At 33.4% G+C, this 15,825-nt stretch overlaps 1 protein-coding gene across 4 annotated transcripts in view; it reads left to right on the top strand.

Moving 5' to 3' along the window:
• The first annotated feature begins 5,636 nt into the window (after positions 1-5,636).
• LOC131855734 (uncharacterized) overlaps positions 5,637-15,825 on the top strand; it is a 136,426-nt gene continuing 126,237 nt past the window's right edge. For all 4 annotated transcript variants that reach the window (XM_059207032.1, XM_059207033.1, XM_059207034.1 and 1 more), the window contains exon 1: positions 5,637-5,842. The gene's annotated coding sequence lies outside the window, so the exon portion shown is untranslated. The remainder of the gene's footprint in view (positions 5,843-15,825) is intronic.

Raw genomic sequence — 15,825 nt, 5'->3', positions numbered from 1 at the left:
ACTAATCAGTACTATTTATATATTTATTTTATTTATTTAAGCGACCAACAAGATATGTACTTTGAACTTACAATTATTATCTCTTGTAAGAAGTTCAGGTAGCTAGTATTGACTTAAATCAAGACTAGTTATTAATTACAGGTTGCCACAGCATGTTTAAATTTTTACTGAAGTTTTATATTTTCCATAAATATAAATATAAATATGAATGTGAATGTGAGTGTGAGTGTGAGTGTAAAAGTGAGAGTGAGTTTGAAAGTGAGTGTGAGTGTGAGAGTGTGAGTGAGCGTGAGAGTGAGTGTGAGAGTGAGAGTGAGTGTGAATGTGAGGGTGAGGGTGCCAGTGAGAATGAGAGTGAGTGTGAAATTGAGTGTGAGTGTGAGGGTAAGGGTGAGGGTGAGAGTGAGAGTGAGTGTGAGTTTGGGAGAGTGAGTCAATGTGAGTGTGGGTGTGACGTATGAGTAGGATTGTGAGTGTGAGTGTGAGAGTGTGAGTGAGTGTGAGTGTGAGTGTGAATGTGAATATAAATTACACACCTATCAACCTCTAACTGCTTTCGCGTCCATTTCCATACAATAGGATTTTTATTTCTATTTATTTATATCCTGTCATACTATTATAATGTCTTACTCAAACGCGATTACAAACGCGAAAATTTGTAAGTATGGATGGATTCAACCATGAACAATTTACACAGCGCTATCTAATCCCACGGTACGCAGAGCTTGTGCTATGTCTACTAGACAACTAATATAAATACTTACATTTTTTATGTAAATACATACATAATATGCGTAGAAAACACCCAGACCGATATAAACATTCATACACATGAATACAATAAGACGATCTAGACAAATAGAAATAAAAATAATCTTTATTCAAATAAACTTAATATAAGCACTTTTGTATAGTCCCATTTTTTTAATTTTATTCCATTCCGATCGCAGACTTCTCACAAGAAGATCGACGTATCCTTCTAAACAAAAGCAGAATTAAAAATTAGTCTACATTTATTGATTATCGACGAAGGTACATCGTCGGTTAAATAGAAAAATGGCAGTATTCAAAATGTAAAGTACATTTTGAATACTTATATGTTTTGTATTGTAGACAATCATTTAAAGTTTTTAAATATATTTAAATTATTTTTTCCTTTAAAGTTTTAAGTTTACACAAATGTATTGTATATCATTTTAAAAATATTTAGATAATGATTTAGACGGCGGGGTTAATTTAATTGACTTATATAAATTAAAAAAAAATTGTAACTTCTAATTTTTTAACATGTCATTTTTCTATTTATTCGACGACATAGCAAATTCAACATAGATCCTCCTCAATTTTTGAAGTTGGTTAATAAATAAACATTCAAATTGAATTAAAATGATATCTGCCATTAGATATGTGTTGAAAAGAAGGAAGTAAACACAACGTTAAAAAATATGACTATTCAAAAGTGCTTACATTAAGTTTATTTGAAGAAACATTATTTCAATTTCAATTTCGCTATTAACGTTCAAAATAGATAGATTTCAGTGAGGCGGTGAAATAAAAATATATCACATTCGTTTAGAATTCAAGGAATCCTAGAAAAATCGTAAATAGATCTAGATTCAGCGTACCTACAATGAATAATGTATCGTCGCGGACTGTTGCGCAGGCGCACCGAATTGTGTTATTATTAGATGGAGTTTGTACTCACTGTCACCATTAGAGCGACTATTAAAAGTTAACTAACATGCTAAAACTAGAGTCCAATCTAATTAGGTTCGAATTTTATAGCTTCTAAAACCAAATATTATGATATTTTATCGAATTAGTTATTTTGTCCATTTCATTATTTAAAAAAAAAAACTTTTTTCAGTCAATTCACACAGTGCCATCTAAACCTAAGTTATGCTAATGCTTGTGTTATGGGTACTAAATAACTGATACATATACATAGATTTTTTTTGTAAATACATACATAGTATAAATAGAAAACACCCTGACCGACACAAACAATCATACTCATGAATGTTTGTATCGGTTTGTTGTGTTTGTTGTTTGTGCCATGCCAGGAATCGAACCCGCGGAAGTAAGTTGGTGTGCTAAATCGCTAGACCACCGACGCCGTCATTACCTAATTATGTTATTATGTTTAATTCCGCTATCATTATAATAAATATAGTCCGTAATATAAAAATAGTTCGATCTTGTTTTTTTTTGTGAATTTATTGTTATTTTGTTGTTAAGTCCATTTCATTACTTAATGTAATTATTTTGTTTAATTCCGCTATCATTAGAATATATAAGACCCCATGAATAAAAATAGTTTGATATTTTTTTTATACAATTGGTTGTTATTTTGTTGTTAAGTTAATTTTATTTATATTATTTTGTTTAAAATAGAACGTGTATGTAACGTGTATATGAATAAAAATAGTTTTATCTGATTTGATTTGAAAATTAAAATTGCGAATACTATCAAATAGATATCATCTATTGATCTCTAAGAAATATAAATAGAAATAATCTATAACACTGACTAACACACATATATAATAATAAAATAAAAATAAATTGTCTGTGTGGCCAAAGCACCGATGACGGCAATCTGCCACTGTAGCGCCGGTACACCACCCCCTTCGACCAGTAGTCCTCCTTCATGAAGGTGGGCAGCATTGTTTTTTTATTAATGATAATAGAATGGTGCACCAGCTTGCGCTAACGGTTTACACTGGCGGGGCACTAACAGAGGATGATAAGATGAGCAAGAGGTCAGGTCAGTTAGCCCATCGTGGTAAATTCACAATGGTTTCCAGGGGGAACCGCGTGAAGGTCAACTTCATGTGGTACATGATTATTAGGCCAATTACTAACAATATTCTATCCCCCCGGTGGGCCGCATGTTGGTAGAGACCCGGGCCACAAACGTCAATTCTGACTTGATTTAACTAGTTAAGATGGTGGGACATAAAAGTTATAATTAGGTTTAGAATTCACATCGGTTCACGTAAGAAAACTAATTGTGGATCACTGTTTGCCATACTTTATAGTCTGAGCATTTGATCGACAAATCTATATCTAGATATACCATGGTAGACTGCTAATATAAACGAAACCGGATCACTTATGAATTACTAGCTGAGCCGCCTAACGTTGTCTGCATCACGCTTGATATTTATCACTATGTTTCGCGCAATTTACATAATTTCTTTCTAAATGATAACCTGTATGTTATTCTGATGTATAAGCTATATAACTGTACAGTTTCATAAAAATCCGATCAGTAGTTTTTGCGTGAAAGACTAACAAACATCTATCTATACTCACAAACTTTCGCGTTTATTATATTAACTAGCTATTCGCCCCGGCTTCGCACGGGTATACATGTATTATATATATAAACCTTCCTCTTGAATCACTCTATCTATTAAAACCGCTTCAAAATCCGTTGCGCAGTTTAAGATTTAAGCACACATACGGACGGACAGACAGCGACAGCGACTTTGTTTTATACTGTGTAATGATGATAAGATATTGTAACGGAATTTACTTATTATATTCACCCTCTCCTGTTCTCTAACTTTGGCTCCGACCTGTTGAACTGTGTCGACAGGTTTCACATAATCAACTTGTTTTTCATTGTTTTTGGATAACGTTGTTCTATTTTTTATTGGTGCGTGTAACTGTTGATGCACTGCTCACACAGTTCATAAATACTAAGGTATTGAAGCACAAAAACAGAAAAACAAACAGCACAATCGAGTCATTATTCCATGGATAAAAATGGATTACGTAGTAACGATGTCGCAGACGAGCTAGCGAGGAGAGGATCAGCTATGGCGGCAGCAGGCCCTCTGCCACTCTGCTAGAGATCCACTAAAATACAAAACCAAAGATGGACCCAAAGCATTAATTGTAAACAATCGAAGGGTGCAATTCCAGTAACAAACCCACGACTCACGAAACGTCTATTAAACCTAAATAGACCTCAACATAATGATAGGGACAATAACGGGCCACGGTCCCTTAAACAAACATATATACACAATCGGTGCTACAGACAGTCCTCTTTGTCAGAGCTGCTTTGAAGCTGAAGAAACGGCTGCTCACGTAATCCTGGAGTGCTTGCAGTGGCCACACAACGAACACAAATCCTCGGAACGGTGAGGTCGCTCCGCGAAGCCTCTGAACAGGAGGGTTCTGCGCTTCTGGGAGGAACTTGGCTGGCTACGTTAGTACTCTCGGTCCTACACGCATAAAGGCCCAAATGAGATACTAATTTCGGACAATAGAGTCCATATTACATTACATTACCGTATATAAGGTATTGGTTATTGGCAATACTAATGTAAATAAGTTGTTGATTATCTAAATAAATAAAATAAAAAAGAAACGTTTTCAGTTCTTCATGAAGTTCTTAGATGAAATTTATCAAAGTGTGACCCATAACTGAAATAAATCAGTTTTCAATATATGTAACAAAGTAACTGTATTTACATCTATATTGCAAAGGAAAATTGCTGTTTTCAATTAATTGTAATGATGAGATGAAAATCAAACAGTAACATAACAGAAATTCTAATATAAAGACTTTGATATACAACAACATAGTTGAAAATTTATGTTTTTTTATATTACTTTTCGTCGGGTAAGAAATTCTGATGAATCCAAAATGGGCTATCTCATCTAGACTTAATTCTCAGTCAGTTGAAGGTAAGTCGGTTAGCCCATCTCGCCGAATTATAGAGAATAAACCACAGTGATTTCCAAAGTGACTGTCTGAGCATCAATCTAACCACACAACGCAGTCCCCATGGGGGGAAAGGGGATTGTTAGTAATGTGGACTGTTGATCTTATTGCTAGCAATATACCATGTCAGGTTAACCACCACGCGGTCCCCCCTGGAAACCATCGTGATAAATTCTTGGTGAATTTGTCACGATAGGTGACCTGACATTACCATCCTCCACTGGTGCCCCACCGCGCAGGCGGGTGCACCATTACATTATCACTCATAAAACAAACATCCGTCATAAATGATAACGGAAAACTGTACACATTTCGTACACACATGTGACTTGCCAAATGACAACGTCACACTGCGTCACACTCGAACACGTCAGAAGACAGGCAAAAATTTATCGGCGATTAATCTCAATGTTTTATGTACGAAACGGACCACACCGGTCCGATGCAGTGTTGCAACTTTACTGGCTTTACCACTATATTTGGCAGATTAATTTTCCTAATCAATAAAATTACTGATATTTAAATATTTTACTGTACTGAATAAAAAATAAGTTTAATAATATTTCTCTCCGACAAATTACTTATTAAAATTATTTTGTGTATATTATTTTTGGTGATTATAATTATATACGTATTTATTAACTTGTTTTTTCTCTATGGTTAAAATAAATAATAACAGAATTATGTCAGAACAATTTTTCATTAAAATTTCGATTAAAACTGAATTATACATTTCTAGCAAAATTGTAATTTATAATGTATATTCCAGTAAATTTATTGACCTAATGTAAAGCAAAGAATATTTTACTTTTACTAGACCCAGCTGGTGGGTTTGTTCAAACTGTGTTGGCAACACTGGTCTAAAGCCGGCCAGTCCAGTCTAGAACGCGTGGCTGCGCTAGCGTGACGCTATTCCCGCCACACTCGTCCGGCAACTTTCTGCAAACTGCATTCGAATTTCAAATCGAAACCGCGTGGTCAAAACTTTTTTTAAAGTTATTAAATAGTCGTGTTTATCTATGGATTACTGTGAAATGAATTGTTTATGGCTGTATGTGTTGTTTTAGTGATAATTGGATTTTTACAATAAGTTGAATTAAGGTGAGTCGTCGAATTCATTATGTTACGGTTTATAAGCCATGTGAAGCCGTTTTTTTTTCACGATTAACATACGAACTGTATACCTATATGCGTAAATAAATAACAGATATGTCTGGCGATTTTTTTTTATATTCACAACTACACTTTTATGGAATAGACTGCATTAGACAATATTATTTACGAGACATTTTTTTTTTAATTTATAGCAATTTTTATATGAAAACTCGCTGTATACTTACATATAATATATACTTAATAATTATTAGTAAAAAGTCTTGTTCTAGATAAGTAGAGTCAAATTTTAAACCGATTGCAAAAAGGTGAAGGTAATTCAATGGAACGGTATTTTTATATCTGTATGTGTGTATGACACGATATCAGCGCAAAAAAATTACCGGACAGCGATGACTCTTTACAATTGATACGGTTAATTTCCTTGTTTGGTTGTTATTTTATTTTATTTCTCGGAATAAGAAATGTGTACTTTTAATATACGAGGAAGTTTTAATATTGCGAGCGAACAATTAACTAGGTATGAGAATGTTATGTTCAGGACCGAAGAACAGCCGTCTCCGCGGTATATTCAATATAATATCAATTCAATTCAATTAATTTCAATAAAAAATATAGTCTATATGTTATTCTCATGTATAGCTATATTACTGAAAAGTTTAATCAAAATCCGTTCAGTAGTTTTTGCATGAAAGAGTAACAAACACCCATGGTCATAAACTTTCGCGTTTATAATATTACTACCTTTGCCCGCGGTTTCACCCGCGATAAATTGCAATAAAAAATGTAGTCTATATGTTATACTCATGTAAAGTTCCATCAAAATCCGTTCAGTAGTTTTTGTGTGAAAGAGTAACAAACATCCATACTTACAAACTTTCGCGTTTATAATATTATTAAGATTGGATGAACGTGGATGGATGGAAAGGTAGAGAACGACCGAAATCATGGATGGATTGTGTGAAAGATGATGTATAAAAAGAGAGTATGCTCAGACGGCCGATAGAGATCAGATATATGAAGATTGCGCCAACCAAAATGTCTGTATAAAACGCCTTCTCTCTAAAATTGAAGAGTTTATAAGTAATAATAGCTTTGTTGTCAAAAAACTTTAAACTCAGCGTTGACAATATTAGGAGTTTGCACTAGGAATGAGTGCGTAGCGGTTTCTATACACACAATAACAAGTAACAGGCATGCGATAGTATCGCACTATCGCATGCCTGTTACTTGTTATTGTGTATTTATTTATTTAAAATTACATTTATCCAAAAGAGTGACACACAAGTTCCTTGCTCGTTCTTCTTGTGACGAGTCTGCGTTCCGAATGAGTGCTAGAATCAAAAATATGATTATTCAAAAGTGCTTGTATCGAGTTCATTTGAATAAAGATTATTTCTATTTCTATTTCTACCACAAGTAATGGCAAGGCAATGATGATAACGACATTTTTTATCATTACTTAGTATAAAACAAAGTCGCTGTCGCTTTCTGTCCGTCCCTATGTATGCTTAAATCTTTAAAACTACGCGACGGATTTTGAAGCGGTTCTTTTTAGTAGATAGAGTGATTGTATCGTATGTATGTTGGACTCCAGTCTCCGCAATTAGTCTCTCATTCAAGTCAAGTTCAAGTAGCCAGCCAAGCTCTTCCCAAAAGCGCAGAAGTTTCCTGGTGTCTTCACAGGCTTCACGGAGCGACCTCACCGTTCCGAGGATTTGTTCTCGTTGTGGTAGATAGAGTGATTCAAGAGGAAGGTTTATATAGATAATAAATGTACACCCGTGAGAAGGCGGGGCGAGTAGCTAGTTAATTTATACTTTAAGAGCGCTCTTGTCGGTGGAGCCGTTGCCACTTTCCACGATCTTCCATCATGCTCTTCAAACAGCAACAGCTACTCAAGCAAATTTAAGACAAAATTGGAGTGGTGACAGCTACTCAAGCAAATTTAAGACAAAATTGGAGTGGTGACAGCTACTCTAGCAAATTTAAGACAAAATTGGAGTGGTGTTGTACCAATATTTAAAGAGCTATTGCTGCTGCTACTGTTGTTGTAGTAGCTGCGTAGCTGTGCCTTGGTCTTCCCCTCCGTTTCTTTCCTTCTATTTTTCTCTCAACAATAATTTTCATACATACATCGTGCCGTATCAAGTGTCCTAACATTTTCCTTGTCTAGTTTTATTTTTATTTATTCATTACTTTCACCCAGAACTGTATCAGTTAATTTCAGTATATGAGAATAACTAGGGACTAGCTCCAATTTCGCCTAGTTTTTTTATGTACCCAATTGTAATGGTAGACTAGCTAACGGCCCGCCTGATGGTAAGTGGTAACCATCGTCTATAATCATTACATAGTATAGAACATGATCGCTGTCGCTGTCTGTCCCTATTTATGCTTAAATCTTTAAAATTACGGAACGTTTTGAAAAATAAATAGTTGATTCAAGTTTATATATATAATTGATGTACATTCGTCGCACGTTCAAAACATAGAAATACGTCATTTATAAACATTTGTCCATAACGCTTTGCTAAAAGTGGATGAATTTTATTCTTACCGATGGAGAAGTTTATTCTTACAGATTACATAGAAATAGAAATAGAAATAATCTTTATTCAAATAAACTCATTACAAGCATTTTTGAATAGTCATATTTTGATTCTACCACTCATTTGGAATGCAGATTCATCACAAGAAGAACGAGCAAGAAACTTGTGTGTTGCTCTTTTAAATAGATGTTTTTTTTTTATATAAATAATTACAGTATAACAAGTAAGAGGCATGCGATAATCGCTACGCACTCATTATTAGTGTAATCAGATAATATTGTCAGTGCTATGTATTTAAAGTTTTTCTATAAAAACATTATTATCGTTAACGAATTCTTCAATTTTATAGATAATCCATAAGATAATCATAAGAATAGAATAAAAGTAATAGATTTTTTATATATGTATATTTAAAATCCATTTTTCTATTGTTCCATTTTTATTGTCAATTTGAAATATAGATTTTAAATATATATAAAAAATATAATAAAGATCTAAGTAGGTGCGTCGTGCACATTTGTTTTAATTATTTGTATCTATTTCTTTTATTCTATTATGTAATCTGTCAGAATAAATCTAAGAATTGGTATTCATTTATTGATCGATGTTAAATTTAATACAGTTTAAGTAATCACGAATGTATATTTGGTTTTAATATTCGGCGAAGTTTTTGCCTACTTCCACTTTAAATTCACTTTACTTCCTATAATCGCAGGTTCGATCCATCGCCTATTACTAGGATTGTTCATGTAGTGGATTAGTTGCTAGTAATGAACCATATCAGGTTGACCTCCATACGGAAACTATCAAAATATATTCTTGCTGGATTTTCCTCGATGGGCTAACTGACCTCAAGCTCAAAATGTTAACCTCCATGCAATTCCCCTGGAAACCATCATGATAAAAAATTCCTGATGAATTTGCTCATATTCTCCACTGGTGCCCCGCCAGCGTAAACCGTTAGCGCAGGCGGGTGCACCATTCCATTATCATCCAATAAAAAAAATGTAACATAACTTGCGCGCGCACTTTCTTTTCATAAGAACTGCAGTTACGCCGGATGATGTGAGAGCTGCGCCTGATTAGACACAGATAAATAGTTTTATTTATCTAACACTAATTTCTACCCGCGTGTTCGTCCGTGTTTCTCTGATTAACCGGAATTAAAGGAATCGTATTATATTTTGTTTCAAATATACATAATATATTTATTTATATAAAATTCTCGTGTCGCAGTTTTCGTGTTTATATTCTTCCAAAACGGCTTGACTGATTTTGATGAAATTTTATATGTATATTCAGTAGGTCTGGGAATAGGTTTATAACTAATTTTTATACCCCTAAGCATTAAGGGTGGCTCACCGCTAAATAGTATTTTTCATTTTTTTCGAAAAAAATTTTTTTATTTTTTATAATGTGGCATTTAAAAATACATAGAACCCTAAATTTTCACCCTTCTATCAGCAAACCCTATTTTTTTAATAGCGATTTTAATTTATATGCCAAAACATCGTTTGCAGTGTCAGCTAGCTATTATATGTATATAATTTTAAATCATACATGAATTTGTATGGAAAAGTAAGGTCATTCACCGTATATCTTTCAAATCAACGTATCAGCGATGTATGGCGTCATACGGTGACATAATTATTATAATTTTAATTAAACACAGTTTTTTTGTCATGTTAGTGGATCTCGAGTGGTCCTCGGTGCTCTATTATAATAATACTAGATCCATAATATTAATACTAGATTTAAAAACAAACTTGCTGTCCCCAAGTATCGTTTAGAAAAAGCCAAAAGGTATTTTATGGGAATAGGTATAAAAATTTATGTTCATTCTGTTTATGTACTTCTGTGTGGTACTTACTTGTAATATAATAAGGGTTTTTTTTATATTCAGTGCAATTCTTTAATAACATCGTGGATTATAATTGGCTAAGATTAATAAAATTGTAAATTGTAAATTAGTAAAATAAGCTGTTATTATCCCGAAATAATTAAAATAAAATTTACAATAAGATGCCAAAGGATATACTTGAATTACTCTTAAATTACCCTTAAAAAAAATCAAAATATCTGTTAAATCATATTTACTGAGCAAAGCCTAACTCACTAAACGGATTACTTGAATGACGAGCGTGCATGGCAATAGTTGTTCATGCACGGGATTTTTATTTAATGTTAGACATAGACACCTATATACATACATTGTAAATAAACTGGCTTTAAAAAAAAGTAATTCATTTGAGTTTCTTGCCAGTTCTTCTCAATTTGGATGTATATACTTCAAATTCAAATTCAAATTCAAAAATCATTTATTTATGTAGGACATATAATATAAAAAATTTTACGTTTAGCAGCTTATGAACGTTTTTGAATTTGAAAATTTTTTATATTATATATTTGTTCCGTAATATATTTATATATGTCCAGAATAAATAAATATGTAAAGATTTCATTTTGGTTCAGTTCCCATGACAAGGGTGCTAACTGTTATAAAACGTATATATTCGGTCAGTAGAAGGAATAGTACTGGTATTATGCCGTGCCCTGTGGCCCCACGTGTCGTCAAATAGTCGGTTTGGCAATAAGCAATTTAGATGCGCATAATTATTTGATGTGTCGATACATTTTTTACTCAATTACGTTTAAAATGTTGGCTACAATGTCTGCCAACGTTTGCATAATCTGTAGACTTAAAAACAATCAAAATTAACAGTGTATAATTAAAAATACATTAGAGGAAGTATGAAAGTGGCACCGGTGTCAGAGAGGTTGAAGAGTAATCGTCTATCATGGTATGGACATGTAATGCGTAGGAACGAGGATAATATTTTAAGAAAGGTGTTACATATGAATGTGGATGGTTATAAGGGCAGAGGAAGGCCGAAAAAGAGATGGATGGACTGTGTGAAAGATGATATGGTAAGAAAGGATGTAAATAACGCGATGACTGCGAACAGGGACGAATGGAAGCGAAAAACATATTACGACGACCACAAATAAATGGGATAAGGAAGAAGCAGATGATGATAAATTAAAAATTATAATTAATATTATAAAACTATGTATGTTATTTATATTGTTAATCCGGTCTTAACACGAAGAATTTATTGTAAACTAGGTGAGCCGTGCAACTTCGTCTGCGTTTCATTCCCCCACCTTTTGCAATATTATTCATTGCAGCACCGCTCCTATTGGTCGTACCGTAGTATTATATAACTTAAAACCTTCCTCGACAAATGGACTATCCAACACAAAAAGAATTTTTTAATTCGAACCTGTAGTTCCTGAGAAATTTGCGCGTTAAAACAAACAAACTCTTCAGCTTTCTAATATTAGTATATAAAAAGGTACGACGTACCTCTCAGGTCAGCTTGTGACCACGGCTAGTGCAACCTAGCCGAAACTCAGAGGGGAAATGTGATTGTTACCAATGTGGATTGATGAACCCATTACTAGCTATGTACCATGTCAGGTTGACCACGCGGTTCCCCCTGGAAACCATCGTGATGAATTCCTGGTCAACTTGTCACGATGGGCTAACTGACCTGACTTCATGCTCACCATATCATTCTCCACTGGAGCCCCGCCAGGGTATACCGTTAGTGCAAGCGGATGCACCATTCCATTATCATCCCCTGAAACTCGAAACTTCGAGGGAAGTATACCTTTATTTACCAAAATTATTCGTGTTGAGACCAGGTTAATAATATAAATAATGTATATCATACACAAATGTTAAATAAAACTATATATGATCGTGTAATGCGAAGAGACGAGAAATATGCGGTCAAAACAGTTTTACTACTGCCTGAACTTACTTCAAATCTAGCAATATCAGGATGGACGACCCCACATAAAGTAGAGTAGAGCAAAGAAGAAGAATAATACTAAAATTGTTAATTAGTGTTAAATAAGAAGATAAAATTTATGAGTTTGGATATTGGAGTAATTTTCCGGTAATACTGATCCGATTTTTAATATTTTTATAGCGTTAGATAGACCATTACCGAGGAAGGCTAGGTCACGCTATGACTGATTAGGAGTGGAGCTGTAATTTAAAAAAAACAGGGGAAATGTGACGCATACGAACTTGCGCGGGTCAGCTAATGGTATGAATTTAGAAGCATTCATAAGTCTCCGTAACCGACTTCATCTGCATCACACTTACTTGTCTTTTATCATTATATTTCGCCTAATTTACATAATATCTTTTTAAATTATAGATTATGTGTTATTCTGATGTATAAGCTATATTACTGTAAAATTTCAACAAAAGTTACAGTAGCTTTCGCGTGAAAGTGTAACAAACATCCATACATCCATACTCTAAAACTTTAGTAAGAAGATGTATTACGGAATCTAGACTTCTTAGATCTATTGAATGTTAAAAATAACAATAAAAATTAAAAAATAGAACTTAAATTAAGTTTCAATGAAGTTTAAGAGATTAAATTAACGTACATAGTTATAAAAATACATATGTAACTTATTAATAAAAATCTGGTGAAATTTCCGACCGTTTCGAACCCGCGAACGGGAGAGTAAGAACCCTCTGTCACTCAATCTATTATGTTAATCTTTGACGTTAAATTGCTTTTCAATAATTTAATTAACGATAGTGATGACCGATGTTAATATCGATATCGACATTCGTTTAAGTGTCGATACACGTTAAATGTGAAATGAGAATTTTTTTTTCAGACTTCGTTATATTTTTATATCAGAGGAGGCAAACATCTGATTGTAAATATATACCATTGCCAATAAGTCGGATTGCATATGAATTCAAAGTGATTTGCCAGCTGTAATTATACTGCCTAATCGCATACTCTAAACATATAGTAAGTAACCTCAAAAAGATCAAGACAAGTTAAAAATATGTAAAATTGCAACATTATTTTATTTGAATTACTTAAAAATATATCATCATCTGCTTCTTCCTTATCCCATTTATTTGTGGTCGTCGTAATATGTTTTTCTCTTCCATTCATCTCTGTTCGCAGTCATCTCGTTATTTTCCTTTTTTACCATATCATCTTTCACACAGTCCATCCATCTCTTTTTCGGCCTTCCTCTGCCCTTATAACCATCCACATTTATATGTAACACCTTCCTTAAAATATTATCTTTGAAATAAAAATAGGTATATATATTCATATGTTTAACTATTAACTGTAGAAGACTATATATTTATATAGTCGTAACTTATGTAGTATCTCCTCCAGAGGAACACATTAAACAAGTAAAACTTTTGTTGCTGTATCAAATCGCAGCTGAAATTGTTAATGTCATCCAATGAGAATTTAAACACAGCGAAAGTGAAACAAATAAAATTATTTAAATAAATCCCACCCACATCTTACAATATCGAACAAAATGGACCACAAGATGGCGGCCTATCGCATCTTGTGACCCATTAGCTCGTTCAAAAAAGACATTATACGGACGGCGGAGTCGTTCCCATTAATGTATATATTTATAAATAAAATTAAAATAAAAAAAAAATTTAGGGATGGACTACCCCTAACATTTAGGGGGATGAAAATAGATGTTGGCCGATTCTCAGACCTAATCAATACGCTCACAAAATTTCATGAGAATCGGTCAAGCCGTTTCGGAGGAGTATGGGAACGAAAACTGTGACACGAGAATTTTATATATAAGATATTATGGAAAACATATCCAAAAAGATCGATGAAACCCGATAAAAAACGAACGACAAAAAAATCGATATTTTTCACTAAACATCGACATTTATGGATCATCCCTAACCGGCGGTACTTCAGACTTCAGTAATTACACCTATGCTGTATTTATGTATAGCTTGGACCCGTGGCTTCGTTCATGTTAATGTTGGTATTGTCAATTGATTGCTGTTTTGGGATAAAAATATACTAAGCACATCAGAGGAAGGAATAAATTAAATGTGATATTTCAATTAATTTAACTAAATGACTTAATTGTACAACTAAGAAACTAAAATTAAAAGCTTAAAAAAATATAATATGATGACTAAAATATATTATTAAAAGGGGTCCCTTTAGGCAAAGTTCCGAAGATACTGGCAGCGTTCCCTCTTTGAATAGCTAGACTAATTCTTTGTCCAAGGTAGCTGCCAGCTCTTCGGTCTTCTGTGATGTCGACTAACCTTTTCGTTATTTCTTTGAAAAGTCTTATAGCGCTAGGACCCCACGGACCAAGGGTCTCGACTTTAACTAAATTATATGTGATCTTTTAAAGGCAGAGGAATGCCGAAAAATAGGTGGATGGATTGTTTGAAAGATGATATGGCACGATAGGAAGTAACTAACGAGATGTCTCCGAACAGGGATGAATGGAAGAGACGAAGCAGATGATGATGATGATGATGACAAATATGTGATATTTTAATAGAAATAACCTATATTCAAATAAAAAAATAAGCACTTTTGTCTAGATTTTTAAATTTTTTTATTGTGTGTGACAATAGATAATAGAATGGTCCACCTGCTCTAACGGTTTACCCTGGCAAGGCACTAGCGGAATGATAAGATTAAAATGAGGTCCAGTCAGTTATTCCACCGTGATAAATTCACCAGGACAATCCTATGTTACACACATAAAAAATCCAGTCATCCTAAGAAAATCCTCTTTTGAAGTCGGTTATTTATTTATTTTAGATTGTAAGTTGAGAGTTAATCTCTAAAACACATGAATGGTTATACTGTGATGGGAAGTTTGTCTCTTTTTTAAATTAGTAGTTAATTAGTAAATGAATTTAAGATATATGTAAAAAATACACTTTTGCGCCAAAGCTTATTATAAAATAAACGACTACTTGAATGACTACAATGCGTAGACTTAATTACAATTTTACCTTTTGTTATGAGGTATATAACTTTCCCATTGACATAAATAATGTAATAAACACTAAAGAAACTTATTCTAAATTTAGTAATGACATATTGTAATTTAAATAATATAAATTAAATATTGTAATGGGTGAAAACTGTGATTGGTACAGTTTATGCTGTAAATAATATAAATGACGTAGTGGAGTAACTTGAAACAGTCATGCTCGCTATAAAGTTCAAACTTGTGGCGGCGTGGTGGGTCGAGTTAATGTGCTCCCTCTAATATGGTTGAGTGCAATGATGGCTGGCTCATCCGTCATATTCGTGAACGGGTGCTGCTTGTGGGGACTGGTCTGTTCAGGTTGCGATCACTGATGAAATTTTTAGATTTTTTTTTCAATAGCATATGCTGGTGGTCTCTCTATTTTTCCAAATTTGAGTTTAAATGAAATTGTATTATTGTAATTATGTACAACATTTAAAAAAAAATACGAGCTGAGTTTCTTCTCAATTTTTCTCATCTCGAAGTCATTCCAAACTGATGGTAGATTTGACATATCATAAGAGTCTGTAATAG

Source organism: Achroia grisella, unplaced genomic scaffold, assembly GCF_030625045.1.
Source record: "Achroia grisella isolate CSIRO2021 unplaced genomic scaffold, CSIRO_AGI_Agris_v1 utg149, whole genome shotgun sequence".
In the NCBI taxonomy this organism is placed as follows: Eukaryota; Metazoa; Arthropoda; class Insecta; order Lepidoptera; family Pyralidae; genus Achroia; species Achroia grisella.
This window is presented reverse-complemented; position numbering and strand designations above follow the sequence as displayed.